This window comes from Rhinolophus ferrumequinum, chromosome 24 (assembly GCF_004115265.2).
Source record: "Rhinolophus ferrumequinum isolate MPI-CBG mRhiFer1 chromosome 24, mRhiFer1_v1.p, whole genome shotgun sequence".
Taxonomy (NCBI): Eukaryota; Metazoa; Chordata; class Mammalia; order Chiroptera; family Rhinolophidae; genus Rhinolophus; species Rhinolophus ferrumequinum.
The window spans coordinates 31,805,328-31,826,750 of record NC_046307.1 but is presented as its reverse complement, the minus strand read 5'-3'; positions in this window follow the sequence as shown (position 1 = coordinate 31,826,750).

Genomic DNA, 21,423 nt, shown 5'->3' with positions numbered 1-21,423 from the left:
GATATGTTGGAGCCAGCCTGTGCCAGTTCACCGGAGCAAATTATGCATATTTCTTCACAACTTCACATTCAGAAACTTAATATTGGTAGCCTGAAATCAAACATGGTGGCAATACTTACACCACAGAAATTGGCAAACACTTAAATGAGGAAGCACTCCCCACCTCCAGTCTGTTATTAAATATTTCCAGCACAACACAGTGAACAGATACAAAGATGTCAATAGGTTGCCTGCTAATCAGCAGTAACCCCGGGACTGTTATCAGGTGCTTTGAAGGAAATGATGATCTCTATCTTATTCAAGAAATTCTAGAAAGTATAAAAAGAACATCAACTCCTTGATTATAATGCAAAGTTATGTATTAATCTAAAACCAAATTTGGATACAAGAAAATGACATCACAAATCATTTCAACATATGAACATAGATCCCCAAATCCTAAACAGTATATAAGCTAACTCCTCTATTTCTATATTAAAATGTCTACATCATGATCAAACAGGGTTTATTCCAGGAATGCAGCCATTGTAACATCAGAAAATTGAATGGCCATAATGCACCAAAGCAATGGACTAACGCAGAAAAGAAGTGATCATTTCAACAGATGAAGAGGAGTCATCACACAAATCTAAATAGTTTATAGGATAATTTTTTTTAAAGTGGAAAACCATGACAGAAGACGACTTTCTTAAATTGATAAATATTTGCCCAAAATTCCACAGCAAATACACAATCAATGGCACAGATTTAAACATATTCCCTTTAACATCAGATATGCTGCCACTCTCCAACATAGTACTAGAAGCCATAGATAATAATAAAGTCATAAGCCAATGCCATAAGCCAAAGAAAATAAATTAGAAGTATAAGGATTTTGAATAAGGTGAAATTGCTATTTTTAGTATACAATGTTTTCTGTTCTATAGCAAACATAAGAAAATTAACAAAATATTTTTATTAACGAGTTGAGAAAAACTTACAAATAAAATCAACATGAAAATACATAGATTTGTTTTTAACAATAAATAACAGAAAACAAAATATCAGTAACAGCCATGACAAAGATGCTATCGAATACCTAGGAATCACCCTAAAGTAAAAGGACATTTACAATAAAAAATAACTCTAATAAAAATTTTTAAAACTGAGTAAAAAGTTATACTCTGTTCATGGATGGATAGTCAAAATATATCAATTGCCCCCCAGACTAATCTATCAATTGCATGTCATTCCAAAAATAAATATTATGAATAAAACTAAATGTAATTTGATAGATTTTTTCTACAATTTATCTGAAAGAACAGAGAATCATAAGTAGGTAAGACAATTTAGAAACAAAAAGAAAAAGGATGGAAGACTTGCTATAGCTGATACTATAAAGCCAAAGGCAGATAGTAGATAAATAGATAGATTGGTAGAAAAGATGGGTGGATGGCTGGAAGGATGGGTGGGTGGGTGGATGGATGGGTGGATGGATGGATGGATGGATGGATAGATAGTAATCAGTGAAAGAACAGACAATTAAACCAATGGAAAAGAAGAGAGTAGCTTTGTAATTGAGAAGCATCATAAATCAGCAGGTTTAGGATGTATTATAGAGTACACTGTACTGGGTTATTGTTTCAATATAAGGAGAAAAACACTACATACAAATACATAAAGCTAAAGAAAAAATGTAGGAGATCTTTGAGGTCTTGGGGGGATAGAGAAGGACATTATTTTGAAAAATAGTCAGAATTACAGCATTATTTTTCATGCCAAGATGCTGGAGGCCTCCAAAGTTTTCATCACAGAAAGAATGGGTACATAAACGTAGTAAGTGTATATGATGGAAAAAAGAATAATGGATAATATACTTTAATTGCCGTGGCCCACACGGCCAGGTGGGCTCGGCCTGAGGGAGAAGAGCAAGGAGATTGAGAAAAGACGCAGAGACAGGAAAGCTGGGATTGGGAGGTCCACCATCCACAGATGGCAGATCAGTGGCACAGTCTTTATTTCACACACGGTTTATATACAATGTGAGCACAATTGTCTATACAAACAAGTGTTAGCAGAACAAGCAGATATCAGTAGAACATTCTGCTCTGTGTATTGATAAGTTTGTATGTATGTGGCTGTATTAGTGTTATCTTGTACTTTCTGGGAAGATGCTGAGGCGAGGCTTCCCATGGGAATGGCCTTGCAGGTTGCAAGGCCCCTGTGAGCTTACAGCCAGCTCCCTACATCTCCCCCTTCTCTTTTTGCTTTAAGCCGCAGCCTATGAGTCTCATGTATAAAACCAGACAAATAGAATTAAACAAAATTACCCTAGTCTGATAAAAGTGTCATGAATGTAATACTAATTGTAGTATGTACCCCTCCAGGGGACAAAAACTATATGTAGAAACTTATAATAGATGGAGAACTAATGTTAAATTAAACTCATTGAATATAGCCAATTAGATGACCCCTATGCGACTGTGTCTGTCTTAGGTTGTTCCTTCCTTGAGGAATCTTACCCGTCATTGACTAGCCAGCCATCTTTTGGGGTCAAGTTTTCCTGACGGCCCCTATGAGGCTGTGCCTGGCTTAGGTTGCTTTTACCCGTCATTGACTAGCCAGCCATCTTTTGGGGTCGAGTTTTCCCGATGGCCCCTATGAGGCTGTGCCTGGCTTAGGTTGCTTTTACCCGTCATTGACTAGCCAGCCATCTTTTGGGGTCGAGTTTGCCTGATGGCCCCTATGTGGTTGTGCCTGGCTTAGGTCATTCCTCCCTTGAGGAATCTTACCCGTCATTGGCTAACCAACCATCTTTTTGAGGCCAAACAGGGAGATATACACTGTAAGCACAGAGGTGAGGTAAAGTCCCCAAAAGGATGTCTCACAGACTCTTTTTTTCCTTATTAGGAGGGCTAGGCACGAGATTCTCTGTACTGAGTATTTGTAAGGTTTTATACCCTGTGGCTGCATTTGTGTTATCTAATTTTTTTCTGGGGTGAGATGTTGAGGCAAGGCCTCTCATGAATGACATTGCAGGCTCCAAGGCCCCTGTCAGCTTACAGCCCGCTCCCTACACTAATAATAAATATGTACTTTTTTTAATGTTCGGGGGGAAAATCAGGCGTGCATTGTAAAATATAATACCATCTACTGTATGTAAATTAAAATCTTATGCAAAAAACAAATTAGCAGCATGTTTCTTAAGGACATATACCTGAATAAACATATGAACGTAAGATTAGAAAGACATGTATTCAATTAAAGTGGGGGTGTATACACACGGTGGAATTATTATAAGGATTGAAGATAAAGGGGGAAAACATAAAAAAGATGAAAGATATTAAGCAATGATGAGATTGCCATGAATTGACTAAGACTAACTCATTTCTTGCACCTGAAGTTCACACTAAGAAAAACAAAATGGCCTATGGGTTTCATCCTTAGGTGCACACCCACGTGTTACAAGAGAAATGATTATCTATGACACGTACTGAGTTTCCACAAAAATAAAACCTAGCTGGATAATTATATTATGTTATATTATGTTATGTTATATTACATTATACTATAAGACCCGGTCTTGTATTATAGTAAAATAAGACCGGGTCTTACATTAATTTTTGCTCCAAAAGATGCATTAGAGCTGATGGTCTGGCGAGGTCTTATTTTCAGGGAAACATGGTAACTAAATGCCAATTGAGAGATTCCATTCCACCCAACTGATTTCCAAGTGGTTAAACATTCTGATATCCAAATGATAAACTTGCATGCCCAAATGGAAGGGGAGAATGTTATTTCTCCCTTCTCCCCTGTCCAGCACATGCAAAAAACAATATAATATTGATATTGGCATAGAAAGAAGCTGCCATCTCTAAATAGTATGCAGTTTTGTTTTGTTTTTCAAATGATGATTTTATTATCTCTATACTTTTGCAAACTCCCAAATCTCCAAAGAGGAATAACTCATAGATCTCAGATTCATCCAGGGGATAAGCTTAAAATAGAAGTAAAATGAGGCATAGTTTGTCTGGAGATTTTCCCTTAGAAAACATAAACTACTCTATGCAATTATATTGAGAATTGAAAACTGTACAGATGGCTTACTAAGACTATTAATACCATAAGATCATTATATGCAATTTTGTCATTAATTGCTTAAATCCCATTGATTTTAATCTACAAAAATAATAAATCCAACATACCATAATTGCTTGTATTTTTAAACCCTAAGAGATTAGACATTTTAAATCTTCTTGTTTCTGCCCTTAACTAAGGAATTTAAATACTAGAAAATAAATTTGAAGCTTCTGCTTTGAGGAGGAAAACATAAATTTTGTCAGGAAAAACATAAAAATAGATGAATTTAGTTTATACTATTTACCTCACTATAGGGTTTCTTTAAAAACTGTGATATAAAACTAACATTAGCACAATCGAGTATCCTTGACTCAGAACCAGACATGGTTCTCACCTCAAATAATATTGTAATCTTGATATATTTTATAACGTATATTCTTAACTGTGATTATAGTTACATATATTTTATTACTGTGCTTATGTTCTCAAAATATTATTTATATAAAAATACTTTCAAATACACAGTCACAATAACAGATATTGAAACTGGGTTTTAACTTTAGAATTTAACTTTACAAGATATTAAAACTAGGTTTTAACTTTACAATTTAACAGTAGTCAAACAGAAAAGTCTTAATAATGGTCCTAGAACAGACTGTATATTTAATGTTAAAAGATATACAAAATAATGGGATTGAGAAGGAGAAAAAGCTAAAGGCTAACTTTCAATATTAAATTATTCTGAATTATTTCATTTCTTTTTAGCACATACACGTATAATTTTGATAAACAAATAAACAAAAAATGCAGATTATGGTTATGTCTAGGAGATAAGATTATAGAAGCTATTTCATTTTCTCCTTCATACTTTTATATATTTTCCCAATTTTCTTCCACCAGCATATACTTCTTCCTTACACACAGAGAGAAAATAAACCTTGTAAGTAAAACAAAGAGGACTTTCACACACAGCAATATGGCTACCCAGATAGCTGGAGTACAGATTAAGTGCAGACCACCTAAATATCTCGACAAAGTATGTCTTTAAGAAAAGAACAGTTTTTAAAATTCATGGCAAAGAATTTTCTTAAAAGATAGATAATGGAATAAATCATTGGATAAGATGTTGGGTTTTGTATGAATAATGACCTACTAACAAACATTCTAAATTCTAAGAGAAGCTTATTAAAGTACTAATTAAAGTATAAAATTAAATATGTATGTTAAATTTTGACATTTTACTGTAAGCTCTAGAAAAAAAGTAGAGTGCCCATTTTCATACCATTTTTTAAACAGTTTTAGTATCATTTCAGAATGTAACAGAACTATCATTTAATAAGACTGACAATACCATGTGCTGGCAAGAATGTAAAGAAATAGAATTCTCATGCATAGCTGATAGGAATGCAAAAAGGTACAACTACTTTTGAAAATAGTTTGCATTTTTTATAAAAGTTGGACTTGCCACTCCTAGGTATTTCCCCCAAGATAAATACACATGTGTCCACAAAATGACTTGAATATAAAGTTTTACAGCAGCTTTATTCACAACAGTTAAAAAGCTGGGGACAGTCCATCAATTGGTAAATAGTCACACAAATTGCGGACTATCCACACAATGGAATGGAATAGAACTCAGCAAAAAAGAAAATAGAAAGGAATCAACTTCTGCCACGTACAATATGGATAAACCTCAAACAAATTTTGCTGAGTCAAAGAAGCCAGATGCAAAACAACACATACTGTAAGATCACATTTATATGAAATTCTAGTAAAGATCAGTGATTGGTTGGGACCAGGCAAGTTGGAAGGACTGACTGCAGAGTCACAAAAAAGACTTACGAGGTGATGAAAATGTTCTATATCTTGATGTAATAGTGGTTACACTTCAAATGGGTATATTTTATTTTATGTGAATTATGCTTCAATAAAATGTGTGTATACATATATGTACGAGTATAATTTTAATATAAATTAAAAACTTAAATGTTAAAGAAAACATTAAACACCTTCTGGAATAAAAATAGAACATCTCCATGTTTTCTGGGAAGAGAAGAATATTTATTTTAAAAAATCATAGAAACAAAAATTATAAATAAAAACATAGATTTGACTACATTAAAACTATGATCTTCTTTTCTTCTAAGATTCACTGGAAAGAGTGATAAAAAAATTAAAACTAGCAAAAAGGTATTTGAAATATAAAATGGCAGAGGATTAGTATCCAAAAATATTTTAAAACTCCTATGAATCAAAAAAAAAAAACCAGAAGGTAAGGGGGGTGGGGGGTGAAAGATGAGGGTAAGGGGGATCAAATATATGGTGATGGAAGGAGAACTGACTCTGGGTGGTGAACACACAATGGGATTTATAGATGATGTAATACAGAATAGTACACCTGAAATCTATGTAATTTTACTAACAATTGTCACCCCAATAAATTAAAATTAAAAAAAAAAAAAGAGCAATAGGCTCTACCATACAGCCTAGGTGTGTAGTGGCTATCCCATCTAGACTTGTGTAAGTGCACTCTATGATTTTGCATAATTATAAAGTCACCTAATGACACATTTCTCAGGGGAAAAAAAACCCAATGAAGAAGTGAGCATAAGATAAAAATAAACAATTCAGTTAAGTGCTAACATGACTGGCTAATAAACATAAAAAAAGATGCTACATATACCTCATTAAGAATATTCAAATTAAAACCACAACTTGATACCATTACACCCACCAGTTTTGTAAAAATTAAATGACAAAGTTTGGTACAAAGATGGTAAGATTTTCAGTTAGACTGGTGGCCATTTAAATTGGAACAGGTTTAGAAAACTAGCATTACCTGATAAAATTAAATATGTCCGTATTTTGGGACTTAGTATTTCTACTCCCAGTAGTAAAATAGGGCAAATGATTAATAGCAACCATAAGTAATTTGGGTATAGTAATAAATTTCCATTAGAGCAGTAGGGCTCCAATCTTAGCACAAATCAGAATCCCCCGTGGGGGGCTTCTTAAACACAAATAGATCACTGGGCCCATCACAGAGTTTCTGATCCACTAGGTCTGGGATGGGACTACGGAATTCACATTTCTAACAAGATTTCAGATGATGTTCATGTACTAGTCTGAGAACCACTCTTTGAGAGCCACAGCTATAAAGTAACATGCTGTCCCTAATTTATACTTCGACATAGATGGATAGTAAACAAATTCTGCTTCTGCGTAGGAGATCACCTATGATATTTCAAGAAGCATTAGCTCTGAGAAACAAAGACAAAACAGAAGAGTGAAACAAGTTTACTCCAAAAAAGGAGTGTATCTCAAAGCAACTGGCAGCCACTTTGATTTTAACAAACAGTAGGTTACTCACTGTAGCATCCTAGAATCTGAAAATATGAAACTAATACTTTATCAGCTTCAACAAACTAATCAATCATTTTCTAATTGGGAGTCTTTTCTGCCAGCACTTTTAGTTTCTTACTAATCTGTACACTGCTTTTAATAGAATATTTAGTAAATTATGCAGGAGATTTAATTATACCTATATTTCAGAAGGCAAGATGAGTAAACCACAGACACTTAAATAGCAAGAAATGAATATCTGATTTTAATTTACCTTCTCTCAACCTCAGAAAAAAAGAAGAAAATTCTAATTACAGATTACATTTGCAGAGTCTAGTACAGACCAACAACCTCTAAACAATTTATTTCAAAAACAATTGTTTTGGAACTCCCAAAGATATTTCCCCTGGGATTTTTCATGACAGCTTTAAAATCAGAAAATTACATAAAAATTGTACAAGGCATATAATGTTGGAACAGATTTTTCATTCTATGCTACCGTATCATCAAGTAATGTAATAGAACCTAATAACCTTCTGTGACTAATAAAAGAAGATACATGATTATTCAAAAAGGTTTGAGTTTTGTTTTAATACAGAATGATATCAAAAACAGGAAACCTCATACATAGGAGCTTTTCATGTGTCAAGATGCAAACAAACTCATTCTAGTGATATAGGAGGCCCCTCACTATAAAAATTTTAAGTCTCCTTTTCCTTAGTTTCTTAGCTCCTTAGCCCCTGGCTTTGATTACTCTTCTACTCAGTTTCTGAATCCTAGACTAAAGATTGCTCCTGGCTTGAATCAGGGAATATCTCTCACCCCTGCTTCAGATATCTACTTAAAAGCCTGTGACTTCCCAACATCTCCCAAGCTATTCTGGACCCCCCAGGCCAGTCTACTTGTTGATTGTAATCACTGAAGTCTAATGTTCTTCCCAACCCATTCTGGGCCTACCTCCTGGACAAGTGACACTACCTGAATAACTGGTTGAATGGCCACAGACTCTATAGAGCTAACGGGTTCATTAATTAAAATCTATTTTTCCTCATTCAGGGGACTTGGGGATACAGAAGATACCCCAGCAAGACTGCCAGCCCAATGCGATCTTCCAGGCAGATCTCAAGACCCCTTCTTCTCATCTAAGATCAGATAGGGCAAGAGTTACATGAAATCCCCAATAGGTAGGGACAGCTCTATGGCCCTGCCCAGCAGGAAGCAGATACAGAAGAAAAGACCTATCCCTCAACTTCCCACAGAGATGTTATGGGGATCACGTCTCTCAAGGGTAAAACAAGGCAGGCAATTAGAGACAGACATCGGGTCTCTGCCTTACAGCCCAAAAGACCTCCCCTCTCTGCCCAAAACTGCCCCTTTTCATTGTAATTATCTACCTCTATGAGGAAACAAATGGGTACAAAATACCCAACTAGATTAGACAGTCACTTGCACCTGCACAGTAAAGGCCACAACCACCTTCATTTCACCTGGGCCTCATTATACCATCATTATAATATACATATGCCCAGAAGTTCATTATAACTGACTGAATTCTGGGAAAGAACATGGGCAGTCTAAAAAGATGAGGTAATAGCCTCTTGTCAATCACAGGTGTCAATCAAGTGATCCCACACCTACAAAGAAACAGCCCATTCGAGAGAAAAAAAGGATAAAATCTCCAAGTCCTCACCAGTCAGGCCCCTTTTTGAGCCCGAGTCCTTGGCCCTTTGGGCCTTTTTGCTTTTTGAGCCCCTTCCTTTGTTCCACCTTGAGCCCCTGGACTTTTCCGCCTTTGAGCCCCTACTTTTGCTCCTAATAATACCACGTTGGGCCCTTGAGCCACTCTGTACTGCTTGGGTCCACTTCTATTTCCTTGAAGTGTACTCTCTCTTCTAATAAACTGCTTTTTCACTACTTTATCTCGGTATCTCATTCATTGCTTTGCCCAAGATGCCAAGAATCTGGACACCACACCTCCGGTAACACTAGTAACTCATCAATGAAAAATTAGTATAATAATTATCACTTAAAACTAACATTCACTAAAAAGAAAAATAATTATACAAGATGCCATGAACAAACAGTAACTGCAATAATTGTTAACAGTATAATAACTAATAAAATGATTTCATGTGACTAAATCAATGAGGAGAGAGATACATCTGAATACGTATATGGGAGTGGGTAAATAGGTAATAGGAAAAGGTGAAAGTTGAAGAGGAAATTCAAGGAATTGTTTAGTTAAGAACATTTCTCCACAAATCTATCTACCCTTGGTCCCCATCATTCAAATATTTTTGTGCTTTTAGCCTATCCTCTTTCCTCCCTCTCTTCACTATCCAAGATCTTAAAGGAGTAGCTCATACTTGCCCCTACCTCTTAATCCACAGCAGTCTGTGCCAACCACCATGCCCAATTTGCTCCTTAGAAAGTTTCTAATGGCCATTTCATCACAAACTCTGAGATCTATTTCTCAATCCTCCTCCTTCTTGATCCCTATGAGCCATTCATTGTCTTGACAACTTATCATCTGCCAATGCAGGACTTCTTGCCGCTCCTTCAATAAATATGAGTTCCCCTGCAGAAGTACCCTGATCCTCTTCTCGTTTTCTCTACCTACCCCTTTGCTCTTCTTAGCATTTTAACCAAGTCTCCTGGCTCTAAATATCATTGCTATGCAAAGAACTCCTAATCCATATCTCATCTCTCCCTTCCAGCCCAGACTCCTCTTCTTGTCTCTGTGCTGATCTATTCAACGTTCACACATTCAGTCCCTGTATACTTTGGGAAGTATCAGAGATCGAAAAGTATATACGTAATGTGTCTGCTTTCAAAGATCTCTATAAACACAACTACAGAATATCGTTGATAAACATTGAACATGTCACACTGATAGTCTAAAGATGACACTATCGTCCTATTGCCCAGACCTGTCCCATCAGCTGTCCCATCACCCATTTGAAACTTACTTCTTCTGTGCTCACAATTTTGATTAATGGCACTGCCATTCTTGTGAGTTTGAACTTTGCAAAATCAATTCCTCTCCTTTTCTTCCTACTTATACTTAGTTTTGAAATCCAGCTCTCCACTTTATTCCAACTAGAGCCTGATCCAGGTCATCACTATTTCAGGGAGACAGTGGAACACAGATGTTAGAAATGTAGGCACTGAAATCAGAATGCCCAAATTCCTCATCTTCTATAGGGGAACACAGCAGTGGAAAAAATAGCAATAAGAAACCACAGGAATAGAAGACGCAACATTCATGGCCAATCTCAAAACTTAGGCCAGACAAAAGGCAAGATGATAGAAGCAATTCTTACCAGAAGAGGACTCTAATGGGCACTAAGAAAAATATTTCAGTTACCAGGGTACTCACCAATAAAAAGTGGGGTGGGAGGCGAGTGAAGCAGATATGGAAAGGGGGCACCTACTCCAGTGATTGAAGCTCAGAGTGAGTAACATTTTCAATGCCTTTTTCATTTACACTCACAATATTTATTTGCATTTGCACCGTAATGTCTCTCTCCAGAACCTACCCCATACACAACAGATATTCAAACAGTTGTTGAATGAATATTAACAGCAACCATTTATTAAGCACCTATTAAGTACTAGGCAAAGAAAAGGTCACTTCACATATATTATGAATTATTTAATCCTACTTAGATCAGGAAAATGAGGCCCCAACGACTGAAATATTTTGCCCAGCATCCCACAATTTGTAAATAATTGAGTCAAAATCAAAACCCAATTCCATCCAATCTGAAAGTCTCTACTGCCTCTACTGTATTATACTAAAATAAATAATTCTTTGAACATATTAAAAGGGGTTGAGAGGTCCTCCAAGGCCTCAACCATGATCTAATGTTTGCATAAAATTTCATCATGAAAAATAGAATCCCTCTGCAAATATATAAAAGTTATGGTGTGGTGATAAAGAGTTAACTTGAAGGTATTTTTATTCATTTTATTTGTAGAAGGAACAGAAAAAAGGTTGTATGAGTGAGTAAAACGAGGGTGGTTAGATAGAGACTGAGTATCTAAGATTCCTAACTCAACACACTTTACAATTTTGCCTAAGGCCAGCCCTGAATTATCTCCAAATACACTAGAAATAAGACTTATCTAAAAAAACCAGCAGTCTTCATTAAATATAGATGAACAGGAAAGAGAATATGTGAGAATGGACTAACCCAAGTCCTACTTTCCCAAGGCAAAATCTTGGAGAAAAACAAAGACCATTTTTTTTAGTTTTCTCTGACCTGTGACACAATTCGGGATGCATGCATTTTGGCTCCCAAGGATTTAAAGTCAATATGGTGAATTCTATCATTGTAAGTAGTTAATGTGAATTATTCAAACCAACCACTCCCTTCATCTCCACGACTTCATGTAGAAAACAAAACTAAAGTAAAGCATAGTGTTTCTTTTTGGACCACGTACTCACTGCATTCGCGCGAGTAACGTATTCTCCTTCTATCTTAATTTCCTTCTCTGCAAAATCTGGATAATAATAGGACTGTTTTTATTAAATGATTTAGTAAATGTAGAATAGAAAAGGGTTTAGCAAAGATAAACAATGTTAATTTCATTATTCCCACCCCTAGAAAGTTCCATGAGGGCAGGGATGTTAGTCTGTTTTATATAGTGCCATCTCCCCTTGAGGCTACGAAGTGTCTATAGCATAGGACGTGTCGAGAAATTTGTCAATGAATTAATTTATAAAAAAATTTTTGCCTGAGTCTTCCAACAATATAAGCAAAAATGAAACTTGCCTTTGTAGTTAGCCAGTCAAATCCTTCCCCTCTCACTCTACTAGATTACTGAGTATGTACTGCTTTAAAGTCCTCTAAGGATAACAGTTCTCTGTTTTCATAATTAGAAGTGTTTAAGGCAATTTTGGCCCACCCCCTCATTTATCCTCCCATCTGTTCATTAAGTTGGTCATTATCAGTTGTGATCGATAGGGGAAGAAAATATTTCTTTTATTTGGGGTTCTGACTTTGATGAGGAGAATGCTGGAGGTACTCAAATAATAATAATTAATGGAGATAAGGTCATCATCATTACTTGCATTATGAATCCCTGCATCCCTGACGGGCCAGGTGTTTGATGGGCAGTCACTTCACTGCTCAAACTCCCACTGTCAGGAAACTCCTACAATGAATGCAGATTCAACTTTACCTGCCTCTTGGGGTGATAAGGCAAGCAATTAACAAATGTTCACAAAGTGCTTGGAAAGAGGTAATGACACTATATAAATGTTACAGATTATTTCCTCATGATGCTTAAAATCATAATCAACTCTAAGATGGGTTCATTGGAAAGGTAACAAAACACGGCTCTCAAAAAGAACCTCCTTTCAGAAAGATACTAGAAAGGCATTGCTTTTCTGTTGCTGATAAATCAAATACACCCTTCCACCCTCACCCGCACCCTTTGTGGAACAAGAATAAGAAGAAGCAACATGGTGATGACTGAGTAGGGGGGAAAAAGGAATATTGATAAAGAACAAAAATAAACATAAAATAATTCCCAATCCAGATTAAGCCAGAGATACAACTTGAGAAGCTTGGCTTTGCAGCAGGTTACAAACTCCAGGGTGCCACAGACACAATTTTTATGCAAGTTACAAACAGCATAACACAGCAGTGTGCACAAGAATGAAGAGCCTGTATTCTGGTGCTCACTGCTCCCAAATTCATACCTGCGACCTGAGCCTTTCATTTCCAGTATCTTGCTGATCATCCCCATTGGAAATCTAATGGGTACCTCAAGTCCAATATACCCAAGACCAAGCTCCTGATCCCGCCCCTCTCCCCCATCAAAACGTAGACACCCTTGCCAGCCACAGTCCTCTCATTCTCTGCAAACGGTAACTCTACCCTTCCGATTGCTCCAGCCAAAAACCTTGGACTCATCCACAACTCTTCTCTTTACCATACTTCCCTCATTCAACCCAACAGTCATACCTGTTGGCTATAATTTTGAAATATATCCACAATCAAACAACTTCTCACCACCTTTACTGCTAGTGCTCTGGTCCAAACCTCCATCTCCTCTTGCCTGGATAACTGAAACAGCCTCCTGATTAGTCTGACTGCTTCCTCCCTTCCTTTATTGTATTCTTAGAAAGTCAAATCATGCAATCCTTGGCTCACAATCCTGAAATGACCCCCCCACGTTACTCCAACTAAACACCAAGGAGTCTTTATAATGGGTTATAACAACCCACATGATCTGGCTCCCTCATCTTTGAATTCTACAACTCTTCCGAAGGCCTCTTCCCTTACTCTAGCGACACCGGCTTCCCTACTGGTCCTAGATCATGCCAGGCTGCACTTGCCACAGGGCCTTTGCATTTCCTGCCCCCTCCCCACCCAAATATTCACACCGGCTTGCTCCCTCACTTCCTTCCCATCCATACACAGAAGTTACCAATCCAGTACAAACTTTCCAAGCCAATCTTTTTCTTTCTAAAATTGCAAACCTCCCCCCTACTCTGGTTATCCCTTTACCCCATCTCTACAATTCTTAATATTGATCCCCACCTGGTATCTACTGTCTAACATCTCCCTGCATTTGAATGTACCCTAGATGAGGGCAATAATTTTTGCCTATTTCTTTTCTTTTTTGTTACTGCTCTCTCTCCATCCCCTAGAACCGTGTCTGACGTATGACAAATGTTGAATAAATATTTATTTCCTTGACATTTGGTTGGTTCTTGAAATCCCAACTGCCAGAATTATTGCACTAATAATCTGTGCTAAAGAACCACATGGCGCCATCAAGTAAAGACACCAGGAATGTGGTAGACCTGTTCTCAGACTCCCAAATATACGACTTCTGAGCAGGAAGATATTAAAGGGTAAAGTTGGAATTTGATTTTTTCCATAGTTATTAATATTGAACACTAGCCCTCTAATCATAAAACGCAACGCTGGTTTTTACTCATGATTCAAGCTGGAGGGGAAGAAAGCAAACCAAGTTGTGTATTTCATACTCTGGCACCATCCCTTGGATATAAGAGACAGTTTTGTTCAACAGCTAAAACAATGTTTTTAATGTGTAAATTCTAAAAGAAAATTAAAACTGTCAGCTACTTGATGCTTAGCAAAAAAAACGACCTCCTGTTCTGCAATCATTAAGATCTAGAGCTGCAATAATTCCCTCCAATAAAAAATAATTTATGATTTTCTTGGAGCTGAGAAAATGATGGGGCACCTGAGCCTCAAATTTATAAAAAATGCATTCCCAACTCTTTTTTTAAACTGCATCTTTATTTCTGTTTTTCAGTTCTTCAGTCAAAGCAAATTTTAATAGTAAGCCCCTCTGCAAGAAGATGAAGGCCACAGGAGGAGGAAAAATAGATACATATGCTAAATTGCAGGAAGAAAGGAGCAGGCTTGCAGAATTATGTTGGGAGTCCCTCTCAAATGTGACACAGTGGCCTTCCCTGACTACCCAACCTAAAGTGTCCCCAACCCAGCATCTCCCAATTATCCAGTTTTAATTGTTGGCAGAGCACTCATTTGTCTCTTGCTGTGTATTACCCATCCCTCGACTCTAGAACACCCCACAGACAACAATCTGTCTGTCTGGTCCACCAGTGTACGTACAGTGGCTGGAAGGGCCCCTGGCAAAGAGTTGGTACTTAATACAAATTTGCCGCGGGGAGGATTACATTAAACATTTTCAATTTTTCCCTATTGCACTAGGTCCAAGGAGGATGTATGATTGCATCTCCTGCCAATTGATGATTTAATCTGAACAGCTATGAAGATTTGAGAGAAATACATGTTTTGTAAGGTCTAAGTTCTCCCTGTAAAAATTAGCGCCATATAAAGAGTCCTGTAAAAGTAAGCCCTTCCCAGCTCTCCTGCCCAATTCCCAACACAATAAATAAAATGTACATTTCTGTTACCTTCTATTTGTTGGTGACATTTAGTTTTAATGCAAACCAGTCTTCATAAATTCTAGCACTGTGCACAACATCTTAAATGGCTCTATTCTTTATTCAAAATCATCCCTCTCATTCCCAGAATTGTAGTAAATAGATCTTCTAAAGGGGAAATAAAACTATTTCAACAACAGGCCTATTTCAGCAGTTTTTCAAAAGATATTTCTTTCATTCCCTTGGCTAAAGTGTTCGTTTTATGCTTGGAAAGTTGTGTTATATATACATGTATTTTAGTCCAAATGGATGTGGCATTTTTTTGTGTGTGTTACTGTTGTTGATTTCAGCTTTTCTGTTTTCCACTTCAGTATGTTTGCAAAAGCAAAATTTCGTATTTCTCTATTCCTCTATTTGTGAGTCTCTGTTACTGAACCTATGTTTTATTTTAAAGAAAGAATACGCAGGATACTCTGATTCATATTTTCTCTAATTAAAAAAAAACTTAATTTACAGATCAGAATATTTATAGCATATAATAATCTCAAATAACTCTTTGTTTTTCTACACACTGTTAAGGAGTGACTTACATGCTTAACAAACTTTTTAACTTTTTATTTCCGTATTCCCTAAATATCAACTAGAGGGTCCTCAAAATATAACCTAACCAGAGACAACTGCTATCCCCACAAAACTGGGAGGGACTGATAGAAAAAATTTTTAAAAAATACTTCAAAAGCTATGGTTGCTTCCTTCCTCTAATCAGCAGTGTCAATATCACCAATCCCTTTCTCCAGACCAAAGGCCTATGGTGATTTTAAAACTTCAGAGGAATTTAAAGTACATAATTTTTAATTTATCCTAAGGAAACAATTAGAACTGCACACAAAATATGTGTACAGAAGAGTGTGTTACAGCATTATTCTATTGTAGCAAAAACATACACGCAATGAACCCATATTGGAAGGAATAAAAGTCTGGCATGAAATAAAACCATTTCACACTATGAGAACAACTGAATAAAGTAATCATTACTTGTTATCTTTTTACTTTGGTTGTATTTATATTTTTTTTTTTTAATCAACATGTATAACATAAAAACTTCAGTTTAAAAATCTTGTACACCTAGAAAAAACCTCATCAAAATGGCGGCGTGAGGTGACTCTGTAAATCTCCCCTAGAATTTACAACAAATGGAAACACAGTAACTCCACAAAGGACTCCCTGCACAGCAGACAAAAAAGACAAAGAGGCCCACTAATGAATTCACCTAAAGGTGGGAGAATTGCGCAAGTGGGGGAGGAAGGAAGGGAGAAGTGTGGAGACGGAGCCGCACAAGCGCAGGACGCAGACCTAGCTCAGTGCTCCGAGCTCGCTGCATCCTGGAACTACCGCAGCTGCAGGAGAGGGAAGAACTGGGACTGCTAGGGCTCCGCTTATGGCCCACAGGGCTGAGGGGGCAGCATGTAACACGGCTGCACCCAACACTCACGGCAGAGACCTCGGAGCAAAGACTGAGAGAAGAAGGCTGAAAACGGTGGTTCAAGCCCTCACTGCCGAGCAGAGAACGGAAGCCTCAGGCACTGAGACTAGCCGCCCCCTCCCGACCCTCCCAGAGCTCGCCCCGCCCCCACCTGCCTGGTGCTAGAAGCGGGACACTCGCAGTGTCAGATCAAAAGAACAGAATATTTGCTGTTCTGAGAACTGTGGACTACAGACACAGATTGGCAGCCCAACTAATTCCGGCAAAGGGGAGGGAGCTGTGGAAGCAGGACCGGCTGTGGTGGTGGTTGCCGCCATTGCTCTGGGCCACCTCTCACAACTCACCCCACTCCTGGCCCCACCTATCTGGGCAGATCCATGCAGGAGTAAACAGAACTGCTGAAACATATGGGCTCTGAATCTCGTGCAGGAAGAGCTTTGGAACATCAAAAGCTCTCCGCATACCCACATGGACACTGCGCCCTCTGACCCAGGTGACCTATTAACAGAAAAGAAGCCTGTTTCCCAGGGAATCCCCCCATTGTGTGAGAAGCTGGAATAGTGCAGAGAAAACATAGCATTACCATGTGAGAGAGAAAAAAAGGCTGCAGTCGGACAGAAAATAAAACATTCTACCATCAAGTACTAGAAAACAAAAAAAGACCTCTTCCTATCTACCTGTTGCAGAAGCCACTCCTGTAGATGTCTAAGAAGAGAAATAATAAATCAGTAATTGCCATGAATAACCAAGGCAACAAGACAGCTCAGAAAGAAAGTGAAAAGTCTCCAGCAAAGGAACTTAAAGATATGGAAATATGTGACTTAAATGACAGAGAATTCAAGATTGCAGTTCTAAAAAAACTCAACGAGATGCAAGAAAACACAGAAAGGCAGTTTAATGAACTCAGAAACACAATCACAGAACAACATGAGCATTTTACGATAGAAACTAAAATTTTAAAAAGAACCAAATAAAATTTTTGGAGCCTAAGAACTCAATAGAAGAAATTAAGAATGAAATAGCCACCTTGGGGAGTAGAGTTGACCGGATGGAGGAAAGAATCAGTGACATCGAAGATAGAAACCTGGAAATTACACGGATGGAAAAGAAAGAGACTTGAGACTTAAAGGAAATGAAAGAACTCCACAAGAACTTTCTGACTCCATCAGAAAGAGCAATATAAGAATAATGACATACCAGAAAGAGAAGAAAGAGAGAAGGGAACAGAGAATATATTCAAACAAATTGTCGATGAGAACTTCCCAAACTTGTGGACAGAACCGGATCCTCAACTCCAAGAAGCAAATAGAACACCTAATTACCTCAATCCCAACAGGCCTTCTCCAAGGCACATTGTATTGAAGCTGTCTAAAATCAATGACAAAGAAAGAATCCTCAAGGCAGCCAGGGAAAAGAAGACGGTAACCTACAAAGGAAAGCCTATAAGATTATCATCAAATTTTTCAGCAGAAACTGTATAAGCCAGGAGGGAGTGGAACCAAATATTCAAACTATTGAAAGAGAGAAATTATGAGCCAAGAATAATATATCCAGCAAAGATATCCTTTAGATATGAAGGAGGAATAAAGACCTCTCCAGACATACAGAAGCTGAGGGAATTTTCTAATACACGACCTGCACTACAAGAAATATTAAAGGAGGCTATTTGACCACCATTAACAGGAACAATTTGTGGCAACAAAAACATAAAAAGGGGGAGAGTAAAGGCCTGAACTGGAATATGGGAATGGAGCAAGTAAGCATGCTGAAGAAAATGGAATACTCTAAATATGAAACTTTCTTTTACATAAACTTAAGGGTAACCACTCAAAAAAATCCAGAACTGAAATATATACTTTAATAAAAGAAGAAACAGAGGGAAACATCATAGAATACCACCACACAGAAATAATAGACAACAACAAAAAGGCAAAGAAACAATGGATACACAGCCTTACCAGAAAACTAAAGATAGAATGACAGGAAATCCTCACATATCAATAATCACCCTAAATGTAAATGGACTGAACTCACCAATAAAAAGGCACAGAGTAGCAAATTGGATAAAAAAACTAAACCCAACCATATGCTGTCTCCAAGAGACATATCTCAGCTACAAGGACAAGCATACACTCAAAGTAAAAGGGTGGAAATTGACACTCCAAGCAAATGGTATCCAGAGAAAATCAGGTGTAGTCATAATGATATCAGATGAAACAGACTTCAGGGTGAAAAGGAAACAAACTTCAGGGTGAAAAAGGTAACAAGAGACAAAGATGGACATTTCATAAAGGTAAAGGGGACTATACAACAAGAAGACCTAACAGTCATCAATATTTATGCCCCCAATCAGGAACCACCGAACTACACCAACCAACTACTAACAGAACTAAAGGGAAAAATTGACCAAAACACAATTATACTAGGGGACCTAAATACATCATTGACAGCTATGGACAGATCATCCAAACAGAAAATACATGATAAAATAGCAGCCCTAAATGACACATAAGATAAAATGGACATAATTGATATTTATACAGTACTTCATCCTAAAACATCAGACTATACATTTTTTTCTACTGTACATGGAACATTTCAAGGATAGACCATATATTGGGACATAAAATCAACCTTAGCAAATTTAAGAAGACTGAAATCACATCAAGCATGTTCTCTGATCACAAGGCTTTGAAATTGGATATCAACTGCAAAAAGAAAGCAGGAAAAAACACAAATACATAGAGATTAAACAACACACTTTTAAAGAACAACTGGGTCACAGAAGAAATTAGAGGAGAGATCAAAAGATACATAGAAACAAATGACAATGAAAATACATCCTACCAAAATTTTTGGGATGCAGCGAAAGCAGTTTTAAGAGGAAAATTTATATCATTGCAGGCCTATCTCAAGAAACAAGAAAAATCCCAAATAAATAACTTCATGTTATACCTTAAAGAACTAGAAAAATAAGTGAAACCCAAGGTCAGCAGAAGAAAGGAAATAACAAAAATCAGAGCAGAACTAAATGAAATAGAGAAGAAAAATACAAAAAATTAATGTGACAAAGAGCTGGTTCTTTGAAAAGACTAACAAAATTGACAAACCCTTGGCTAGACTCACTAAGATAAAAAGACAGAAGACACTAACAAAATCAGAAATGAAAAAGGGGAAGTTATCACGGACACCACAGAAATACAAAGGATCATCCAAGAATACTATGAAGGACTATATGCCACCAAATTCAATAACCTAGAAGAAATGGACAAGTTCTTTGAAACACATAGCCTTCCAAGGCTGAACCATGAAGAACTGGAAAATCTAAACAGACTGGAAAATCTAAACGAAATTGAATCAGTCATCCAAAACCTTCCCAAAAGCAAAAGTCCGGGACTAGATGGCTTCACTAGTGAATTCTACCAAACCTTCAAAGAGGATCTAATACAAATCCTGCTCAAACTCTTCCAAAAAAATGAAGAAGAGACAGTACTCCCTAACTCATTTTATGAGGCCAACATTACCCTGATACCAAAACCTGACAAGGACAACACAAAAAGAGAAAACTACAGACCAATATCTCTGATGAATACAGATGCAAAAATCCTAAACAAAATTCTAGCAAATCGAATACAACAATGCATTAAAAAGATTATTCATCACGACCAAGTGGGGTTCATCCCCGGGGCACAAGGATGGTTCAACATCCGCAAATCCATCAATGTGATACATCACATAAACAAAATAAAGGACAAAAATCATATGATTATATCAATTGATGCAGAAAAATCATTTGACAAGATACAACATCGATTTATGATTAAAACACTTAATAAAATAGGTATAGAAGGAAAATACCTTAACATAATAAAGGCCATATATGACAAGCCTTCAGCTAATCTCATAATTAATGGTGAAAAACTGAAGCCCTTCGCTCTATATTCAGGAACACGACTGGGCTGTCCCCTATCACCTCTGCTTTGCAACGTAGTGTTGGAAGTCCTTGCCAGAGCAATCAGGCAAGAGAAAGACATAAAAGGCATCCAAATTGGGAATGAAGAAGTCAACTTATCACTCTTTGCAGATGACATGATGCTATATATAGAAAATCCTAAAGACTCCACCAAAAAGCTATTAGAAACAATCAACGAGTACAGTAAAGTTGCTGGCTACAAAATCAACGTACAAAAGTCCATTGCATTCCCTTATACTAAATGAAATCTCAGAAAAAGAAATACAAAAAACAATTCCTTTTGCAATTGCAGCAAAAAGAATAAAATACCTAGGAATAAACTTAACCAAGGATGTGAAGGACCTATATGCTGAAAACTATAAGACATTTTTGAAAGAAAATGAAGAAAACACAAAGAAATGGAAAGACATTCCATGTTCATGGATTGGCAGAATCAACATAGTTAAAATGGCCATATTACCCAAAGCAATATACAGATTTAATGCAATCCCCATCAAAATCCCAATGCCAATTTTTAAAGAAATAGAACAAAAAATCATCAGATTTGTTTAGAACCACAAAAGACCCCGAATAGCCAAAGCAATCTTAAGAAAAAAGAACACTCCCTGACTTTAGCTTGTACTACAGGGCTACAATAATCAAAACAGCATGGTATTGGCAGAAAAACAG